The sequence below is a fragment of the Echinops telfairi genome, unplaced genomic scaffold (assembly GCF_000313985.2).
Source record: "Echinops telfairi isolate 266 unplaced genomic scaffold, ASM31398v2 ScPeMD7_7409;HRSCAF=8447, whole genome shotgun sequence".
Lineage (NCBI taxonomy): Eukaryota > Metazoa > Chordata > Mammalia > Afrosoricida > Tenrecidae > Echinops > Echinops telfairi.
The window spans coordinates 5,296,847-5,320,090 of record NW_022111309.1 but is presented as its reverse complement, the minus strand read 5'-3'; the positions used below and the strand labels follow the sequence as shown (position 1 = coordinate 5,320,090).

At 42.8% G+C, this 23,244-nt stretch overlaps 1 long non-coding RNA gene across 4 annotated transcripts in view; it reads right to left on the bottom strand.

The window, feature by feature from the left end:
• Positions 1-23,244, bottom strand: part of LOC123522428 — an 87,879-nt gene that overhangs the window by 55,042 nt on the left and 9,593 nt on the right. For 3 of the 4 annotated variants that reach the window (XR_006680704.1, XR_006680705.1, XR_006680706.1), the window contains exon 2: positions 20,711-20,785. This is a non-coding gene — a long non-coding RNA (uncharacterized LOC123522428). Of the gene's footprint in view, positions 1-17,038; positions 17,124-20,710; positions 20,786-23,244 lie in introns of those variants that run through there. The other variant, XR_006680707.1, reaches the window with a different exon arrangement.

Sequence of the window (23,244 nt, the reverse complement as noted above, 5' to 3'; positions counted from 1 at the left end):
TTTACGAGTGTATCACCGTTGGTTGGACATGTGTATATCTCTTTTATTTTCCATTTGATAACTTGGTTTACCATCTAAACTTATGTTGAAAGTAAAGCTTATTTTATTTTTGCTGATCTTTGTTATGCAGATAAACAAACACACTGCCATCCAGCTGACTCTGACTCACAGCAGCCTCGGAGAACCGAGTAGAATTGTCCCTGTGGGTTTCAAAGACTACTGCTTTACTGCAGTAGAAAGCCTCAACTTTCTCTGGAGCGGCTGGGAGTCTTGTTGAACTGTTGATCTTGCAGTTAGGAGCCTAAAGTAGAATCCACGACACCAACCGGGTTCTTTTTATGCAAATAGGGCAGGCTACCTTGCTGTCCACACTATCAAATTCCCACGCATGTGCTCTTCCCACTCCTGGAATTCTGTATAGATCCTGTTGAATATCTTTTTTGTAACATCCAGCATATTCCAGCTGCAACTTCAAACCAGGAAAGCTGACTCTGTGAACTCAGAAAAGCCCACTGCTCACCGCCCCCAAATATCTACTTGTTCTTCTGTTTATTAAACCTTAGTTTTTGCCTCTTCAAACAAAAGCAATTGTTGATTCTCCAAGCTTTCAAGGAATAACATGTACAAATGGGAGTTTGCTTAAGCATTAGAAAACGTTATTGTATAAGAAAATTACTAAAAAGAAATTCTTGCTTCTGAGTTGAATTTTCCTACTTCTCAAATAATCTAGTGCACTCTTTCAGATGCAAGAACATTTTGTTTAATGTGACCTGGACTAACTACCTCTTTAAGAATGAATGGGAAAAAAAAAGAATGGACATCCCTTGCAGAGGGGTAGTGGGGAGGAGATGAGTCACTCAGGGTTCAGTATAGCAATAATGAAACTCACAACCTTCCTCTAGTTCTTAAACGCTTCCTCCCCCCAACTACCATGATCCCAATTCTACCTTGCAAACAAACCTGGCTAGACCAGAGGATGCACAGCGGTACAGATGGGAACTGGAAACACAGGGAATCTAGGACAGATGAGCCCCGCAGGACCAGCGGTGAGAGTGGCGATACCGGGAGGGAAGTGGGGGTAGAAAGGGGGAATCGATCACAAGGATCTACATATAACCTCCTCTCTGGGGGATGGGCAACAGACGGGTGGGTTAAGGGAGACGCCGGGCAGTGTAAGATACGATATAATAATAATTTATAAATTATTAAGGGTTCATGAGGGAGGGGGGAACGGGGAGGGAGGAGGAGGGGGAAAAGGAAAATGAGGAGCTATTTCCAGGAACCCAAGTGGAAAGCGAAATTTGAGAATGATGAGGGCAACAAATGTATAAATGTGCTTTACACAATTGATGCATGTATGGATTGTGATGAATTGTATGAGCCCCAATAAAATGATTTTTTTAAAAGAATGAATGAATGGAAGTCTTTTAGGGTGAGACAATTTAGGGTCCTCATCTCGTGAACTAATTTTCTAATGAAGAAAATGACAAGGGAGCTAAATTTATTAAGGAGAAAAATAATTTGCTATATGTAAGTTCATCAGCAAGAAACATACTAATTTTATAACTAACAGAACTGCACCCAACTTTTGGTGTTGCCGAAATAAGTAAGAGTATCTATGTTAACCTTGAATGGATTCTTCATTCAACCTCTTAATGTTCATCCCTTTCCACCGTACATTCACAGTGGGAGAGGCAGCAGATGAAAGGCATCTAAAATCTCTACCAAAGGTAGAGATTCCATCAGCCTGGACAGAATATCTACTTTGGTTCCTCACTTACTCTTTCTAATTTTCATTTTCCATTTGAAGGGATCATTCTTATCTGTCCTGTACCAATAATCAAAGGATGAGGATGGCCTTCAATGTGTTCTGTTGAATATGGAGGTACTAGTCATTTGTGGGGTAATATTCAATTAAATTGTTCACTAATATTAAGGTGACCAGACGTCCTGCTTTTGGTGGGACAGTCCTGATTTTTAACAATTTTTCCTGTGTCCTGCGCATTTTTAAAAAGTCTCGATTTTCGGAAAAAAATGTATGACAAGCTAGGGTATATGGTTTTCTGCTGCCATGTGGCTATTTCGCCAGGATATGAGCTTTATCAATGGTGTCCCGCTTTTGCCCCGCTTTACCCATGTTAAAATCTGGTCACCTTACTAATGTATGAGCGTGAACAACAATGTATTAAGATGTGATTGGGAAGAAAGGGGGAAGAAGCAAAAATCCCCTATTGAGTGGTTGTTCTTAAGATGGTGGGGTGGGGGTGGGGGGGTGAAGTCCATTCTTATCGCAATTCATGTTATAGAGTAGGACCACCCCAGGTCATTTTCTAGGCGACCGTCTTTCTCTTTCAGAGCATCTGGATGGTTTCTAATGGCAGTCACTTGCTTAGCAACTGAGCACCTTGCTAATTGAGGGCCTACTGGGTGCCACGCACTGGGAGAGTTGGGTCCGTTCCTTCATGGACGCGTTCAGGCTGTGTTCACTGCTTTCGCACGCCTTTTCTGATGTCAGCCTTCCAGTAACACTATGAAGCAGTTATTGCTAACCCCCCCTACAAATAAGAAAACTAGAACTTTAAGAGACGTTCAACAATATTCGCATGGCACCCCATTAGCATGGTGAAATTGCAGGGGTTGGAACCCAGGCTCCACATGACAGTGTTGTCCATGAGTGTGAAAAGGCTTCATTGCTCACGACAGTGGATCAAGTGATTGAGAGTCAAAGGAGAGTTAAACCCTGGCGTCTGCTGCAGCCAGGTCTCGGCCAGTGATTCCGGAACACGTGGAAATTTTGAACTGAGGATGTCTGCAATACCAAGAAATGCCACCCAAAGAACCACACTAGATAATGTACCGGAAAGCACCCCTCCAGAGCTACTACGGCCATTGTCACATTCGCCTGACAGTACAATATGGAGCGTGGTCTAATAAACACCCCTGGCAATGGGAGTTTCAAAGCGCGCAGCCTCAGCATCTGTGTACCCTTGTTTTATGGATTTAAATGTTTCTGTATTTAAAGAGGGTCATTGGTTCCAAGATGACGCTTTAAATTTCAATAAATAAATGTTCCAAGGACCACCTATGGGGAATTCTTTCCCTCACATAACAGGGCCGGATGCAAAATTCTGTTTTATGCCCTGTAGCAGACCTTATTTTTTTTATTTTTCATGTTCCTTCTATTTCAGCTCCTTCCAAGGCCCAGCCTGGGATCCCCAGGTTGTGGGATGAGGATAAAGAGTGTGGTGAGGATCAGGCTACAGTTCTTAATGCTCCGGGGATAAGATTTCTTATGAAAACCGACAGCTTTTTTGTTCTTCTGCAGCCTTTTGAACACACAGCCAGGTCTCTCTGTTTAGCTGCGCCTGCTGTGGTTGAGACTGGACTGGGCTAAATTTATGCTGCTGACAACTCCCATTGAAGTGCCTCTGTGGCCCAAAGTCAGTGGGAGTGTGTGTATATAAGCACCGGTAGACCTTGGCCTGCTGAGTGTAATAGCATATCTTCCTGGGGAGATTATGGGTATGATATGGGTGATTCGTAATAGATAGGGCAGTCTGTGTACAAATTTCAAATGACTTGCTACACCCCTTTAGGATGGTTGCTGTCAAAAGTATTAGCACTTTACACACACAACAACCACATCTCATATTACGCCTGCCCCACCCCCTCACACACAAAGAATGGCTACTTCCACGAAGCAGTAGGTCCTTGCTGCCGGGGTACCTATTGAACACATACAAAGAATAAAATGCTGGTGAATTTTAGTCTTTGGGCTCAACTGTAAAAATAAAGCAGGAGAAAAGCACTGAGCCCATTTAAATTAGTACGGACTGACGTTTTAAGGGAATTGATAGTAGAGGATATCTTTGAAAGATTTACCTGTTTATCCTGATGAGAACTTGATTCCGCTTGCTGAGGTTAAGCCAGGGCCTGGGGTCTTAGGTCATTTTGTATGTAGATCAAAGCCTATCCTGGTGTCAACACTGTACTTGGGGTCTTTTTTTTTTTTAATCAATTTATTGGGGCTCATAAAATTCATCACAATACATAGATCAATTGTGTAGAGCACATCTATACATTTGTTGCCCTCATCATCCCAAAAATTCGCTTGCCTCCTGGGTTTGTACTTGGGGTCTGAATGGAAGGATACGGAGATGCAGAAACTCCTGTTCAGTGGATGACGTTTAAAGTGCTTACTTTTTAGCATGTCTTTTTAATACGTCTGCCTGTGGCCTTGGAACTGGTAAAAATTTAAACAAAACAAAGAGCTAACTTATAAACACTAGAATTCTTTGGGTAAACTTTGCAAGCTGAAAATTAGAACGCATCACCTGTCAAATGGGAGCAAGCACACATGAAACAGACTGCCTTCTCCTTCTCTGGGCTGAGAGCAGACTTGAGGCTGAAAGCTCCTGGCTTCAGTGTTAGAGGGAAGCATGAGAGACAGGCATCGCGCAAGGCATGGGCGCTGTTTTATCGTTGGCAGAAAGATTGGTGGCAGAATGGCCACCCTGAAGAAGGTCTGAGGTCGAACGTACACAACAATGACCTCTTTGTTATAGCAATATTGGAAAACCTGTTAACATTAAAAATGACTGCACTCACTATATTATCTGTTTACATCAGAGTCCAAAACACCACAGAACATATTCATACATATACCCAAAATATCCGTGCCAAATCTACTTCAAGTACAGTTCTATGTTTGAGAGAGAGAGAGAGATGAAAACATTCTCCCTGACCTCCAGGGTCTTGTCTGAAGATACGTTATGTCTTATGATAAATAGTGTGGGCTATCTACCAGTTTAAGTGCTTTGTGTAGCTTTATGTAGATTAGCTCTCATAATCATAGCAGCTGTATGCGATAGTTCTATTATTATCACCCCTTTATAAAAAAGAAACTATGGTACAGATAAATAGCTTGCCCCAAGTCTATTGGCAGATTCAGTATTTAAACCCAGGGTAGATTAGTTCCAGAGACAGTGCTATTCACCACTACTCATGAGTTAACTAAAGAAATAAACGCATTACTATTTCCAACATAATTGACACCTTAGATCAATGATTTTTTTTTAATTTTTTAAAATTATTTTATTAGGGGCTCATACAACTCTTATCACAATCCATACACACATCAATTGTGTAAAGCGCATCCGCACATTCATCGCCCTCATCATTCTCAAAACATTTTCTCTCCACTTAAACCCCCAGCATTAGGTCCTCATTTTTCCCCTCCCTCCTGCTCCCCCCTCCCTTATGAGCCCTTGATAGTTTATAAATTGTTGTTTTGTCATATCTTGCCCTGTCCAACGTCTCCCTTCACCCACTTTTCGGTTGTCCATCCCCCAGGGAGGAGGTCACATATAGTTCCTTGTAATCGGTTCCCCCTTTCCAACCCACTCTCCTTCTACCCTCCCTGTATCGCCACTCACACCACTGGTCCTGTAGGGATCATCCGGCCTGGATTCCCTGTATTTCCAGTTCCTATCTGTACCAGTGTACCTCCTCTGGTCTAGCCAGACTTGCAAGATAGAATTCGAGTCATGGTAGTGGGAGTGGGAAGGAAACATTTAGGAACTAGAGGAAAGTTGTATTTCTCATCGTTGTTACATCATACCCTGACTGGCTCGTCTCCTCCCCGACACCCCTCTGCAAGGGGATCTCCAGTGGCCTACTAATGGGCTTTGGGTCTCCACTCCACACTCGCCCCATCATTCACTATGGTAAGATTTTTTGTTCTGATGATGCCTTATAGATTTTTACAAAACTACAAAAGACATGCGTCTCAATTATAAAGAAACCACAGATGGAGAGGTAGACTCAAAAGCAACCAGAAAGCCACGACAAAATGAAACGTAGTGGCGACACGCGTGAGGCATTCTTCCATGCAACACATCCCCTGCACAAGTCCCAGATGGCTGCCATCCGAGTCTATGGAGCGGGGCTCTTTCCTAAGTAGGGCCTCTAGGAAAGTCAGTCAGATGGCATGGCAGACACACTGACAGAGTCTGTGCTGGTCACAGGACATCCACGTGTATCTTGGAGCTTTCAAGACATTTCTTCTTAAAAAAAACTTCAGCAGACCAAAACCACCCAGGAAAGTGAGCCTCTGCATCCGTTTCTGGGAACTGGACGAATTAACTAATAACACAAAAATCAATGGGTCGATGAAGACAATCGGAAAGTTATCCTCAAGGAACTGACGGTCTACCATAATGAGAAATGAATGATTCGGTCTTATCTCTACTGAAGACACAATCTGACCCCATGTAAGGATGTTATAGAGACACTGGATTTTGCACCAAAGGAGCAAAACTTTTTAGAAACAGAGCTTCCATCTGGATTTTTAAATTCATGCTTCAAGGTCTTTGAATTGGGCATACCTCTCTGTTTCACCTCGTCTTCACCACTTCCTTTGTCTTCCACCCCGACCTCCACAGGTTTTTGTTACCTGTCTTGAATTTGCCACTCCTGAAAATTGCTCTGTCAGCACCTGTTTGACCATCTGCTAGATTCTGGGGTCAGCCGGAAGCTGAAACAATATCTCCCAGCTCCCTTCCCATGGTAAATGAGCAAGACTTCTCGGCTCTATTCAGGAACCTGGCATTGTAAGATCTATTAAAATCAGATTATGCCTACTTTGTAGATGAAGAATGGTCAGAGGACTGAGTAACCAGGTAGAATGATGGACAATGTCTAACCTTTCACACCTAGATTCCTACTAACACTTGAATAACTATGTCTACACAACCAACTTTAGCATTGTTACAGAGCAACTAAGTCCTAACTTTATTTTAGAAAATTAGTCTGGTCCCTGGGGGCCATTATATCATTTAGCTAAGAGCTTACTTTCATTTCAAAGTTAATTTGTGAGTTAATTGTATCAAGATGCTTTGACATCGCAGAAAATTGTACATTGTTGAGCTAAACCAGGGCCAGAAAAGTCTGAAATGGAAAAGTTTTGTTGTTAACCAGACTTTATAAGAAAAATATGTCGGCATGTGGGAGTCTAGAATGGCATCATAGAGAGTTGAATGATGCCCACCACACCCCCGGGGGGGGGGGGGGGGACAGATGTCTCAATTTCCTAATCCCTAAAACCTGTGGATTTCACCGGATTTAGAAAAAAGAACATTGCAGTTGTAACGATAGAAGTTCAGGATCTCAGGATGGTAGCATCCTGTTGATGTGGGCATCCCCGCCTCCCGGAGCTTTTGTGATCTTTGCAGACGCAGACTGGCAAATCTTTCCTCTGTGGAATCCCTGGATGGGGTTGGGCTCCCAATCTTTCAGTTAGCAACCACCCAGTTAACCATTAGACCCCCAGAGCGCCTTGATTTATCCTAAAAAATAAAACAAATAAGGTCATTGGTTCCAACTCAACGTGACCCTGGAGGAAGGACTGCCCTGCAGTGTTTCCAAGACTGCAAATCTTTTTGGAAGCAGACTGCTACACCTTTCCCATGGGACCGGCTGGTGAATAGCAGCTAAACATTTAACCATGACACCACCTAGGCTGCTTTGGCTTGTCCTGGTGGCCTTTAAATCAAAAGGCAATTGTCCTCAAGAAAGACACACAGAAGAGAGAAAAAGAAGGCTATTTGAAGACAGAAGCAGTGATATATCAGAGCTATGCAGACCCAAAGCAAGAAACACCCAGAGCCAAGAGAAGTCGGAAAAGACACAAACAGATTCCCTCACAGAACATTAGAGAGAGTGTGGCCCTGACAGCATCTTGATTTCTGACCTCTGGTCTCCAAAATCACTATGAGAAAATAAAACTTCTATTGTTCTAAGTCATTCCATTTGTAGCCATTTGTCATAGCAACCCTAAGAAGGCAATACCAAGAGGTTGGTTCCCTGGTACAAGCATCGCATTTCTTTCAGGAGGATCCCACCTGAGTTTAATCCTCAGCCCAGGCACCTCTTTTTTTTTTTTAATAAATCAGATTTATTTAGAAATTGATAAAGGAGCATAGCTCACATCATTTTATCATACTTTGACCTAATTTTTATTCATGGGGCACCTTTACTTGGCAGCACTAGCAACTTATGTATTTTAAATGATACCTATTTTTTAAATCATTTTATTGGGGGCTCATACAACTCTTATCACAATCCATACATCCATCCATTGTGTCAAGCACATTTGTACATTTGTTGCCACCATCATCATTCTCAAAACACTTGCTTTCTACTTGAGCCCTTGGTATCAGCTCCTCCTTTTTTCCCCTCCCTCCTGCCCCCCCCCCCCCATGAACCCTTGATAAATTATAAATTATTTTTTGTCATGTCTTACACTGTCCAATGTCTGTCTCCCTTCACCCACTTTTCTGTTGTCTCTCCTCCTGGGAGGGGGTTATATGTAGATTCTTGTAATCATTTCCCCCTTTCTACCCCATCTTCCCTTTCCCCTCCTGGTATCACTACTCTCATTTTCGGTCCTGAAGGGTTTATCTGTCCTGGATTCCCTGTGTTTTCAGTTCCTATGTGTACCAGTGTACATCCTCCGGTCTAGCCAGATTTGTAAGGTAGAGTTGGGATCATGATAGTGAGGGGTGGGTGGGAGGGGGAGGAAGCATTCAAGAACTAGAACTGGAGGAAAGTTGTATGTTACATCAGTGCTATACTGCACCCTGAATGACTCATCTCCTCCCAGTGACCCTTCCATAATGGGATGTCCAGTTGCCTACAGATGGACTTTGGGTCCCTACTCAGCACTCCCCCTCATTCACAATGATATGCTTTTTTGTTCTTGGATTCCTGATACCTGATCCCATCAATGCCTCATGATCACACAGGAGCCAGCGCGTGTGTACCAGTGATGGCTCGCATATTGTCATGATGCTGAACAGGTTTCAGCATAGCTTTTACACTAAAAACAGACTAGGAAGAAAGGCCTGGCCATCTACTTCTAAAAGTCAGTCAATGGAAAGATGGATCACAACAGAACTCCTGTTGATCATGGGACTGGCTCACTGGCCCAGTGCAAGACCATGTAATGCTTGGTTCTGTGTGCATGGAGTCCGTTACTACAGTGGCCTTCAAATGTGAGGAGACTGACGATAGCCCTGTACTAGGTTGAAACTGGATTACAATAAAGTGTTCTCCAACTCCAACATGCCCACCAAAGGTCACTCTCACAACCTTAAAAGGTTCCGTCTAAATGACTAGCCAACTTATCAAAAAGAAAAAGAAAGATCCACCATCATCCAGTCGATCATGATGCACAGTGGGTTTGAACTGCCCACCTTACGGTTAGCAGTTCATGGCACCACAAGGGTGCTTGTCCAATTTACAAAGCCTGAAAAAGGAAAATCCAATGCTCACTTGTGTTTATCCCCAGCTTGATTATTTAAAGGTAACACTTAAAGTGGTTAACCCCTTAGACCCCTAAACACACATGCACACGGCTATTTGTAAAATAATGACTCGTCTTGTCCAACACCACTGCATTTGGCAGGCCTGTGCTTTGAGGATAGCTGTCTCCAATTTCTACTCCTTACTCTTTGATCTCTGTGATCCTCTCACCCTGATCAGGTAAAGCCCTTCACATCAGCTCTGTGTTAACCTTTTTTTAAAAAGATTAATTTTCAACAGCAAAAAATCTCTAAAAATTATCAGGGATACATAAAGTGGAAGGGGACTGGTATTCCTTTGTAGATGAAGAAAACAAATTTCAAGGCAAAAGCAATTCAAACTTCGGTTAGCCTAAGTCGAGTTTAGACAACTATTCTAGATATCATTCTTTGGTTTTATTTTTTTTCCCCACAGTGGCTATATTTGCCCCCTCTTTAGGCCTTGGTGGACTTACGGTTAGGTGTCAGGCTGCTAACATCAAAGTCAGCAGTTCACACCCACCAGCTACTCAGAAGGAGAAAAATGAGGCTGTGTGTTCCCCTAAAGATTTACAGTCACTGCCACCCTAGAAAGTCACTGTAAGGCAGAATCAAGACAGCGACAGCCAGGTTTGAGTTCATTCTCAGTAAGGCATTTCTTTTTTTTTGCTTTTTCTATGGTTTTTTTTAATCATTTTATTAGGGGCTCATCCAATCCATAAAATCCTTACGTACATCAATTGTGTCAAGCACATTTGTACATATGTTGCCATCATCATTTTCAAAACACCTGCTTTCTACTTGAGCCCTTGGTATCAGCTCATTTTTTTCCCTCCCTCCCCACTTCCCCCTCCCCTTGAACTCTTGATAATTTATAAGTTATTATTATTTTGTCATATCTTACATCATTCAACGTCTCCTCTCACCCATTTCTCCGCTGTCCGTCCCCCAGGGAGGAGGTTATATGTAGACCTTGTCATCTGTTCCCCCTTTCTTTTCTTATTGAAATAACTTCACTGCCTATCCCACCACAACTGATTGATCCCAGTACATTGGAAAATGGAGCGAGATTGGCGTACTATTGCCATCATGAGCCCTGGGGCCACGTGGCTCAAGTGCTCAGCAGCTCAAATCCACCTGTCGCTTCACAGAAGAAAAATGCAGCCATCTCTCTGTGAAAGTTTACAGACTTGCAAACTCTGTGAGACAGTTCTCCCTGCCCTGTTGGGTCCCTGTCAGTCAGCAGCAACTTGGCGGCAATGGGATGGGTTTGGATTGACTGTGATGATTAAGGGAGCCCTGGTGTCCCCATGACTAAGCACTCTGCTGTAACTAAAAGGTTGGGGGTTCAAACCTCCCCAGGAACTCCACAGGAAACAGCAGCTCCTATCAAACTGACAGCCTAGAAACCCCTCTGGGGCAGAGCCACTCTGTCACATGGGGTCAGCAGAAGGCGGTGACTTAATGGCACCAAACCTCACCAACAGCAATGGTAATTGATCCGAAGATTGCAAAACAAGACTCCCATTCATCCGTGTGCAATCCGTTTTGACTCCTGGCCTCACTGCGGGTTGCTAAGTGGAAGTGCTCGCTCGGTAGGGGCTGCCGGATTGCAGTCTTTGTGAAAAAGATCACCATGGCCGATTGTCATGGCCCTGCTGGGTCGGTTGAACTATCAACTTGTAAGTTAGCAGTTGAGCGAAAACTCATTTTTTGCCAGCCCCATCTACCCACCTCACGCCAGTTTTCTTCTTCTTCTTCTTCTTCTTCTTTTTTAAATCATCATTTTTAAGAAGTGGGGAAAAGAAACACACACCTACACCAATTTGGACACATACAGCCAATGAGCTCCTTCCCGGAGTGATAAAACCCATGATTTCGTTGTAGGGAGTCTATGTGTAAAATGTCTGGCCTGAAAGACAATATGTAGTTCCCTCCTCCTTGAAATTGTAGGGCAACTAGCAGCAGGACTTCTCTAGCTGTTTTTCTTTCTTTCTTTTTCTTCCTCTAGCTGTTTTGCACTACACATCGATGTGCAGGTCAAAAGAGAAGTCAACGTTAGGATGAAATTTCTATAATTTACAATCAGAGCCCAGTGGCTCTTGGCTACAAAGTGTAAGCAGGGAATTGCTGCCTCTTCATCTGGGTAATTGGACCCAAATGCTGTTTGCTACTTTTCAGATCACATGCCTGACATCGTTTTTAAGGAACCTGGAACTTTGGCAGGAAAAAGTTTGGAGTGTAACTCAGTCTTTTCATCAGCACTAAGACTCCTATAAACAGCCAGGTGAGTTCCCGCAGGGGCCTGTAAACACAGGAGGTCTGGGATCTGCTGGAGGGTCCCACTCCATTTACTCGGGTCTGTCCGTCTGTTGTTCGCTCCCACCTTCAAACTGGCTGCTAGGTGCTGACTTCACATGTGCACATCTGCACAATCTGAGCGACGACGGGACCACTTCCCAGGGGGTACCAGGCAGATTCTGAGCAACTGTGTCTTTCCCACATAATGTGCTATGATCAGTCCATTCCCGAGGGCAATTCCTGCAATGAATTTGGCCCAAAACAAGCTGTTTCGTGATTCACTTTCTGGAAGGAAAAAAAAATTCTGGGCGCATGTTTGGGGGGGGGGGGGGGGCTATGTAGGAGAAACACCAGTATGGTATTCTGAGAGCAGCTCGGGTTTTGGAAAGGAATTGAGGAGATTACAACTGTGAAATTGAGCAAATTACAGAATCTCCCTGAGCCTTTATTTCAGCAATCTATCCAGCACCGTTTCAAGACTAGGACCAAAGGCCTGGTGAGCTCCTTCTGCAAATCAGTGACTGAAAACCCTGCAGATCCCAGGGTCAGGCCCCTCATCCAATCATGGCCATAACATAGGATGACTTTTCATCCCATTTTGCATGAGGTCATCATAGCACGGGGCCAGCTCCACGACAGCTAACAGCCAAAAGAGATAACACGCGCGTTGCAAACCCATGAGGTGGCCGAGGGGAGATCGTGATTAGAAAGGTTCCGGGGCAGTCCTTCAACTACTATGATGAGCCTTCTGAAAAGCCATATTGATTTCAGCTAGCTTTCCATTTCATCCGTGACAAGGTGGTGAGCTTTCCACCAGCCTCCACCTCCAGCATGATCTGGCTGACACTGCAGTATTCCCAGAAAGTATGGTTCCAGGTGGCTCTTGCAGGAAAAGGGCCAAATGTAAACAGAGATGCTTTCGATTGCTTTTCTCGCTGTACTTCCTCTTGCCAAGCTTCTTTGGAAGATGTTTGGGTATTCTTTTTCTCTCCCCCCCCCCTGACTATTTCTAGAATGCTAGCAAATTATCGGTTAATTATTGCTTAGTGAAGTTCTACTCATTTAGTTCCTCTAGTCTTTCTTCCGAAGCCAATCTCTCATTGACTAAGTCAAGTGTATTTGTTCATTGTGAAGCGTATTGACTATTCACTATATTCCTCCCACGTCAAATGGTCGTTTTTGTATTGGGGGGGGTGTCAATTGATCTGTATCTCTTTAGCACGGTGATAAACTCTCATTGCCATTAAGTCAATTCTGACTTTTATCAGCCCCCTAGGACAGGGTAGAACGTCCCCTTTGGATTGCTGAAGTCATAAAAATTTACAGGACCAGAAAGCCTCATCTTGCTCCTGCCCATCAGCTGGGGGGGTTTGAACTGCTGTAACAGACAGACCCCCAACCCACTAAGCCATCAGCACGAAAATAATCTATTTATAATGTAATTTTCCTACGGGAAGCCCGGCAAAGACATAGGGGAGAATGAGGAAATCAACTCCCTTCTTACTTTGACCACTACACCCATCAAGGAGCTCCAGTGGTCGAGTAGATTATGCAATGTGCTGCCACCACAAGATGAGTAGTTTGAAACCACCAGCCACTCCTTGGTAGAAGGTTGAGAATTTTTACTCCTGTAAGGATGTATAGTTTCAGAAACCCATGGGGCACTTCTACTCCGTCTTACATGGTCACTACAAGTCAAAAAGGACTCGATGGCAGTCCCTCCCATTAATAGTCCATAGTCATTTGTTATCCAAGCCATATTGTTATCTGTTTCTCTAGTGAGGCAGAGAGCCAGGCATCCTCAGTTCAAATCCCAGCACCACCACGTAGTACTAGCATGCTAATCATGAGCAATCTCCATACCTTTCCTGTGCATGGCTTGCCTTTCTACGCAAAATGGAGACAGTGGTGCTTGCCTGGTTGTTGTATTGTAAAGTATATTGAGTTAATACCTATAACGCAGTCATGACAGGCACCCCAAAACTGTTTTTTTCATTTATCTCATCTAGTTTCTCCTTTTCCAAACATCCCATGTCTACTGAAGAATCCAAGGACCGTCACTTTGTCCTCTGGCACCTCACCGGTGGGCATCTTTCCATGCCCATCACTGAAACGTGTTCAGATATCTTTCTTCCCTACGTCAGTGCACCAGTCAATATGAAATAAAGGGAGGCAAAATGTTCCGAACGCATTTTGCAGCTCTTCTTCTGAGAAGCCATCTTCTATTCATCACTGACTGTAGTGGGAAGAAAGTTTTAGTATGAACCCAAAAACACAAGGAAAGTTTACCCTAAACTAAGGGAGGCTGGGTTAGGTTTGGGAAAACCTGGTTTGAATTTTAGGTGAACCTTCTTTCGACTCTCAAATGCCAAGAGAGGATTTATCGTTTCAGGCGGATACCAAATGAAATTTGCTAAGTTTCTCTGGATTTTACTTTGTGTGTCATTTGAATGAACTTAAGGTTGATACAGCCTTAATCCTTATATTTATGGTTTTTCTGCCATTTTCACCTCAGGTGATTTTTTGAAAGACAGACTGAAATTGAGACATGCTGTTCACTGTTGAAGTCACACAAGTAGTCCTCGGCTTCAGAAGGGGTTCTGTTACTGCAACTTCATCGTCAGGGGGTTCTAACGCAAAGTGCATGTCCTTTTCTTATCTTTCTAGTTGTCATTATTACTTCCTTTTATGATCAGGATCTTTATGAATCCAACATTTGCTCATCGGCAAGTGAGCATCTGAGATTAATACCATCCGCAAATCAGGTGCTACCTAATTCAGTATTCTGTATTCGGTACATATTACTAATGGTAAAATGTGCAAAAACCCAACAAAAAGCAGATGGTCATAAGCACGGTTCCTCATCACTCAACTTTGTCATTACGTCCAGGACTGCCGTATTACAGAGCGCAAGGACTAACCTCACAGCCATCGCGTCCATGACCACTCAGAGTGACCCTAGAGGACAGGGCAGCACTGGCCCTGTGAGTCTCCAAGACTGTCCCTCTTTATGGGAAGAGCATGTCTTGTTCCTTCCAAGTGGCTGATGGTGTTGATCTCCTGGCCTTCCCGTTGACAGCCCAGTAAGTCATCACTTGGCCACCCGAGGTCCTCAATAGATATTATAAATTTCCTAGTCTCAATCATAACTACTTATGAGTAAAATACCATATTTTTGATGACATGAGCTTTAATGAGTCATACCATTGTGCAAATATCCCTTTTGTACTTAATATTCTATTTTTTCTCCATGAAAATCCAAATTGACAAAGTAGCAGTCTGCAAACTTGCAATTAGCAAAATTATCTATTTCTGTCACCACTTCAAGATCTGCATAGTATTATCGTTTATCCATGGCTCAGCTAAATTGTGACTTTCACATCAAATTTGCACAATTTAAGCTTTCTCCATTTTGCAATGCATCCCCCAGAAGTCCAGACTTTAAGCTAGCTAATTTCCTCAAACTGTAGGCTCAAGGTTTGGGGAGATGTAAGGATAGATCTTTTATGTCAAAATGATAGGTTCACAGTTCATGATTGATGATCTTGTGCATATACTTGATATATACCCATTAGATAAAGGGGACTTCTGGGATGAGAAGATCAGGCAAAAGTGAGTTCAGAGAAATTTCTAAATCCCACATATACAGTAATGTGGGCAACATACTTTCAGTTTCTATTTTCATATAAGATAGAGTACTCTTACATAACTCAATATGAGATACCAATAAATTGTAAAAAGATAACTTCCCTAAACTATATTTCCTACTTTGCAGCTACATTACTCTGAGTATCTGTTGTTACTATTATTATTTAATTAAACAATTATTTAATTGAACTAATAATTTTATTTCTCCAAAATGCTGCTGGTAGGTTTTTCACAAACTGGCCTCGTTCAATATTATTAAGAGGAGTAAAATCCTAAAGCATGAAAAAGTCAAAAGATTTTTTTCTTCTTCTCCCAGTTTGTAGCCCCAAACTATGACTCGTATAAATAAACTTTACAGCATCTTTGAGAATCCAAAAAAACTCGGGTCAAGATATTTTCTTTTTTGCCAGAAAGAAAACAGTTTTGGTATTCAAAAATTTGGCCTCCTTCATCAATCCCCAAAAGGGAAAAAGCAGCTAATCTTAGAAAGATGGCAAATTTAAGTGGCTCTGTAATCTAGCTTAGTCTGCAGTCATGTTTTAAACTATAACCGCACAGTAGGGACTGGGAGAAAACATAAGTTTCAAAATCAACTCAAAGAGAAAAATCAAGCATTCCTTTAAGAAGGGTTTCTGTTTCTAAATTAGAGTGCGGATAGCATCTTATTAGAAAGAGTGGCAAAGTTTTGGCTAGCATTCTCCACACAAGAGCATCAAAAGAGAAAAGGCAAAAGTCGGCCCAGTGTATTCTATCACTGGATCATTTAAGCCAGAATTTCACATCAGATTCTTGTTGGTCAAGTATTGTAGGTGTCTCATCCCAGGGAGCAGAAAAGCTAACTGTGGACACCCATACACAGAGGCAGACACGTAACATACACTTGTACATGGAACATGTGCACATGAGCACCCACAAACATACATACAAAAATCTAACCAGGCTCTGCTCGGGGGGCCTTGATAACTGGCATATTGTTAGCCCTGGAAAGGATTTTAATCTACGTGGTTTGAAACTAGGGGAGCTTTTAAATATGCTGCGTACAATTTGTGATGGTCATCTCTAAAATGCTGCTCCATTATCCTTTTCCATTTGGTATGAATGAGGCTAATTAATTTCAGGCCATACTTGATGAGGTCAGCACCATGCGAGGGGTGCGTGCTAGACATTGCTAATCTCTTTCAGCTGAGAGTGATGAATTAAAGATGAAGCATGCCTTTGCGGGCCTAATTTAGAATGTATATCAAAAAACCTACAGCAAATAATACTATACCCTACAACAAAGGAAAACTTGTTCTCTCAGGCTCCCTGAGTTGGGTTGATTTTAAAGACATTTTTCGTCCCCTTTGGGATTCCAGCTATGGATGGGGGAACCACATCAAGCAAACCAAGGCATCTCTCACACTTGACCATGTGGACAAAAGATAGGATTAAAAGAAAGAAAACAAAAGCAAAACACAATAATAATCCCTTGAGTGTTAAAATTCCACCTACACAGGCGAGGGGTTTTTTGTTATGTTATGTTTTGGTTTTTTTCCCCCAGAGCTACCAGACTGACAAAGATACCAAATTAGCAATACCTGTATTCAAGCCATGACCACCCAGCTCTGCTGGGACGGGACTTTCAAAGTAACAAGCTCAATGAGGCAGCCCATTGTTTTTCAAGCAGATATCCTAATGAGGGTTATTAGGCTTTTCCATGTCTCTGTTTTGAAAGCCAATAAAGATTGACCAGGTAGATAATATGATACCTCTTATTAAGCCAAGAAAGAAATTGTAACACAGATGCCTCCAGGCCCAAATGTTCTTATGAAAGTTCAATCGAAGCCAACTTCCGAATTGTGAAAAAGTAGTTACTTAATGATCTAACCTAGAAAGAGAAGAAGGAATTAGTCATAATTCTTCAAAGATGACTCTTACAAATCCCTACGGGTGGCAGAGAAGGTGGTTCAGCCCACAGATTAGTGAATACACCTTGCAAAAAATATTTCGGCACATCTAGCTAGAGAACGCCTAACAAGTTATTCTAATGAGTCTCCAACTGGTGGCCATGGAGGCTCTTGGCTTTGTTTCCCAGTAGCCCTCATTAGGGCAAAGCTGTTTCAAATTAGCTTCAATCTACATGCTGAATCAATCTTTCATTCTTTTGATTGCTTCAGAAAATATTTATATTTTTTAATAATGCACATTTTGTCTTGCAACTTCTGATTAAACCCAAACGGGGCCCTCAAAGCAAGGAACATATGGGGCAGAGTGATCTGGGACAGGGAAAGGAAGATAAAAAAACAAAGGCTGTTCATGTTGGGAAACCATTAGCAAAAGTAAATCCAGCCATTGTGGTTATGTCAGCTCCAGAGGTGGGCTGTCATCATGAATACAGACTGGCGTGTTATAATGGCCAAGCACACGCTACAGAATATTCTTCGCACTGTGTGATTATCCACTGATATGTCAACAATTTACAGATTTCATGTTTTTAATATGGTGGCAGAGATTTTTTTTTTGAAATTTTCATGTAACAACCAACAAAAGCCAGGCAAAGTATCATGTCACGTAAGAGAGACATCATTATAATGGGGATGCCCAATTCATCTCAGGTGTGTTTTGTTGAACAAGAATGTATATAGGTAGGGCTAGGGTTAGGGTTGAGGTTAGAGGTTAGGTTTAGGGTTAGGGTTAGGGGTTAGGGTTAGGGTTAGGGGTTAGGGTAAAAAAAATTTTTTAATTAAAAATAAATAAAAAAGAATGTGTGTAGGGAGGACGGAACTAGGGGGTCCTAGGTCGGGGGCATGTGTCCACTCTCCCTAATCTGCTGGGTGCACCTAAGAAAGTCTCCTCGCCTCTCTAGATAAGAGGTTTTTCTTCTTGCTTTAATCTAAAAATAAGAGAGGCACGGGTTTTCTTGCAAGGTTGAACTTCTATGGTTTTCTGAAGGACCCTAGCATCTGAAGTATTCAGTGCTCTCTAGACTAGAGACAGAGAAGACAAAAAGGAAGCTCATCTGAGAACAAGTGTCCCAAATGTCAATTTCCCAGCGGGGAGAGCCGGGGGCTCTGTCCCTCATTCCTGCTCCCTGCCAAGGCCACAGTCCTCGCTGCTCTGTGCCTCTCCTTCCTCTTCAGGACCATCAGAGAGATGCAACAAACACAGTGCGTGTCGTTTTATTTGGGTCAAACATCCCATATTGGAGAAGACGGAAATAAAAGCCAGAGGTAGAGATCACATACTTAATAACTGATAAAGCTAGCGCTCAAACATAAAATCATCATCATTCACTGCCATGGAATGGACTCCAACCCCACAGGACAGAGGAGAGGTGCCCTGTGGGTCTCTGAGACTAACCCTGCACGTGAGTAGCACACTGCAGGACTTACTTCATTACAGTGAACCCTCGCCACTTCGCGCTTCGACTTCCGCGGCTTCGCTCTATCGCGGTTTTTGCGTAACAGCACCCACTGCCTACACCTGCTCCTTCAGAGGAAAAAGACGGTGACCCACCTGTAGAGTACATCCCTTAAGTCATTTCATAGGCTATTGATTACAGTATCTGTAAGAACTATGTATAATAATACTGTATGTGAAATATGTAATACTGTAAACTAGATGCCATAAATAATATAATAAATAATAAATGATCATTGTAATGTCCAAAATGTTTTACTGTATTTTCCCTTTTTCGTTTAATAAATTGGGTAATACGAGTGTAATGGTGACTAAAGGGTGTTTTTTCATGTCCTCTATGCTCTAACTACGAAAATATTTGATTTACAAATGAGGAATCCTACTTCGCGGAATGTCATTTATCACTGTAGGGTCTAGAACCGATTAACCGCGATAAACGAGGGTTCACTGTATAGCCTCTGCCTCCAAATGCAGGGGGGGGGCGGGGGGGGGGACGGAGTGGGACATCTTGTGACTCCTCAGTACAATGTAAGATTCCGTCCAATCAGCAAGAAGAACATCGAATAGAGCCGCGGCTTCCAAGACTTCCTGGATGTGAAAGACATGGCCACAACTGTGGGCGCTTTAGGCAAGTCACCAAGATCCCTGAGTCTCAGGGCATCTTTGCTTTGCCAGGGTATGCTCTTCAGACTAGAGTTGCTTTATTTCCATTTCCAAATATATTTCTATTTCCAAGAAGGAAATGTGTTTGTTTGTTTGTTTATACACACACAGAGGACTACCACCTGCAGATTCGTTGAAATTAAAATTCTGACATAGAGGACATCTCCCTCGCTACCATCCAGTTGATTGACTCTCAGAGACAGTAAAGGGCAGGGGCGAACTACCCTGTGAGTTTCCAAGACTGGCCATCGTCACAGGACTCGAGAGCCCAGTAAATATCGACGTCTGTAGCTAGATGGATAGATCGATAGAGATATCAATATTTAGTAAATGTTCATATCATCATCTTCGTCTTCACTTGGATAGAAACCTGGGGCGAAAAGACCGTGGCAGGACCCTGGAAGGCCTAGTGGAAACGCCAGCTGCACGCTACTCTGCTTGATGAGCTCAGCCAACCGCTTCACCTCTTCCAGCTTCGGTTTCCTAAGCAGAAATATGGGATTTGGAACGCCTGCCTGTACAGGACTTGCGTAAAAAAATAAAGGAGTCCTGTATGTGAAAGCACTTGTATGAAAGGTAGGAGTTGATAACTGCCACCGGATCTGGCTCATCGCGACCCCTGAGCAGTGGAAGGAAATTGGGCTGGGTCTGGCAGACTGGGTCGTGATGATCTACAAGGTTTTCCTTGGCTGATTTGTGGAAACAAATCTCCAAGGTTTGCTGCCCGGTCCGTCTGAATCTGGAAGCTGGAGGACAACTGTGAACACGACAGACACGCACAAGTTTCCATCGGCAGATGAGTGACGGCGGGCTTGCTCTACATTGGCTGGGAAGGGAACCTGGATTTCCCTCGTGGGAAGTGTGAATTCTACCATTGAGCCATACTTCCCTCTATTAGGTAGAAACCCAAATCAAACTCACGGCTGTTCAGTCGATTCCTAACTCACAGCAATCCTATACAGTTTCCAAACTTGTAAATGTTCATGAGAGCATATAGCCCCATCTTTCTCTTGGGAAGCAGCTGGTGGGCTTGAACCCGACCTAGACGTTGGCAATCTGGTAGTTACCTGGTCAGGGCCAAAAGATTTATGCAAATACAAGGGTCAGTGGTTTTATAAGTGATGATGTTACTCCTGTGTTGGGAAGCCTCTGGATGCTCAGAGTTGTTCAGTGGATAATAAAAATAGATATTTCTCTGTTTTGATTCTCAAGGAAATCACCTTAAAAATGAGATACATGCAACATCATTAAACCATAAAAAGACTCAATGTATGTCCTCAATGATCTCTGTCATCCATTTAATCCTATTATGCGGCTTCTCCACCTACACTTGCAAGTCTCTTATAATTTTATCTTACCGCAGGATCAGGCGAAGAGTAGGTCATATGGTTTAGAATGAGAACACAGCAAGCCCAAGCAAGGGAGAGGAAAATCTAAAATAAAGGAAAAAGAACAGAGTTTAAGAGCGATCAAATGGTGACCTCCCAAATGTCTTCATGCCCTTCTTTAAAACACCATCACACGTGATGTCTAGCGTGTGCAAACCTACAGATCTCCCTTGTTGAGATGCATTTTTGTTTACGTTAAAAAGGCCTCCTCAGATGGGGGGTTGTTTTGTGAGTGGGATTATTAAAGAATTGGAGCCTAAAGGTGTATGTCTATTTTAAAAAGAAATTTTCTGATTGCAGATAACTTCTCAATTTGATTTAGTGTCGAACGATAGTGATGGGGTTGATAAGTGAGCATTCATCGGTAATTCATCTTGTGCTGGTAAAATTTACAGCAAAGCAGTGCTTTCCCAACAGTGACAAGCCCTATTAATCTTCTTCAGACACATTTCAATAGGTGTTCCCATCTGTGGCCAACATCTAAACACTCTGGCATCGCCAGCCACTCAGAGACACCTTCATTTCAAGTTACACTGGTGAAAATGTGATACTAGATTGTACTCTCTTTTTTTAACCTAATTCTCTCTCTTCATTCAATTAGCCTTTCTTGCCTGGATTTTCTGCTCATGTGTAACATCATTTCCCAGGGAGAGCTCTCAAAGATTTGGTTTCTTGGAGATGCACAATCTCACCCAAGGTTAACAACCAACAACTTTTGGACAAATTAAAATTGCATAGATTCCAGTTCTGACAGGCATTGGTGGCTGGTGGCATATATCCTTTGAAGGCAGGTCCCACTCGAATGGAGGCTGCCTGTGCCAGAAGGTTAGGGACAAGGGACGAGCTATAACACCCATTTGTGTGTTCGGATTGGAAATGCAGTTTATTACCCTGAAATACGATGTTTAATTTCAATCAGGGCCTGGGGGTAGGGTGGGGAGAGGGGCAGGGGGGGTGGAGGACAATTAGGAAAAGAAGGTGGTAAAAAAGAAGCTTAGTGCTCAAATGCTTGCATCTGCCACCTTAAGATGAAGTCCCTCTCCTGTCTCTTTGTATCTATGGGAGGAGCTCACAGTAGAGAAGGAAATAAAAGCATCCCTTTAGGAATACATTGTTTCACCTCAATTGCCTGTATCCTATGAACAGCATGCTTTCACAGTGGCAAGTTTTGTGTTAAGTGAAACACTTGGAAGGGATGTTTGATTTTGGATCAAACCAAAGTGCTTTCGCGTGCCATCTTTGACCTCATCATGAGTTTGGGCTCACAGATATATTGGATTTGAACAGCATTTTCGTGCGTGCTTTAAAAATCCCTCAAAAAGAACTCTTTAACACATCCTCATTCTGGAGAGGTTAGGTACATCTGCACAATGGACGGAATTTTCTTTAACTCCGTTGAGTTGGTCTGGTTTGGTTTTCTGTCCATACGTGATCTGGGAATGCATGTCTATGCACATACATGTGTACGATAAGAGTGTGCGTTCTCACAAGTGTCTCTCTCCTTCACTCAAACTATTTTTCACAACGATCACTTGAGTTGGCTAGAGATCTCAATACTCTTATTGTAGGTGGCAAGTTTAAATGTGCCATATTAACAACTTGTTATCCAAGACAAATTAAGTCTTTATGTGTCAGACGCACTCGGTGCTGGGTTATCTACAAGACAAGTATTTATTGAATAAATGCTCAGTCCAATTTCATGTTAACGTGACTGACTGTACGTTTCAGCCTCTTAGGCAGAAACAGGAACACTCAGACCTATAACTGGGTTGCAACAGTACACCTAACTTGTCTATTTCTATTATGGTCTGTTAAGTTGGAATATGGAAAGAAAGCTTTTTCTTTCTTTTCTTTTTTTCAGTTGTTGTTATTGTTGTGAAGAGCAAGTAGAGAGATAGAAAAACGGCTGGCATTCACCCGAAAGAGAAATCATTGAAACAAATTAATCCTATGCCGTTTAAATTGACATGGTAATCCATCATCAGAGAAGGCAAACTCTGAAAGCAATCTAGAATCTGCCCTGCTCCTTCCGTGGGCCTGGAGGCACAAAGACAGATAGTGAAGGGAGGAGGGGGGGATCATAAAAGTCAGGAATGCCTCCGAAAAGAACAAAATCAGTTCTAGTAGCTCTTACTGTTCCTGCTTCTGCAAACTGCCGATGGAAGGGAGAGGTGAACTTTAAACAGTTGCTTTTCAAAGTTTGCCTCTAAGTGGCAGGTTATCTGGGGTACAGCTGCCAAGCTCTGCTTCCTTTCCCAGGCGGCCAGGCTGCTGAGTACAGTGTAACCATTGCCTGCCGCATGGTTTTTTAAAAGGAGCCCAACTGGGAACTTTGTCAGGACCCACAGTTACAACAAAAATAACTTCTCCTACAGTAGAAGAAGGGGCTTCTTTTGTGGGGCTTCGGATTTCTGGAATTGTGTCTTTGCTGTAGGAGAGGATCATGTCATTGTTTTCATTTTCAGAATCATCTTGTTTTGCACTCAGGGAAACAAGACTCTCAG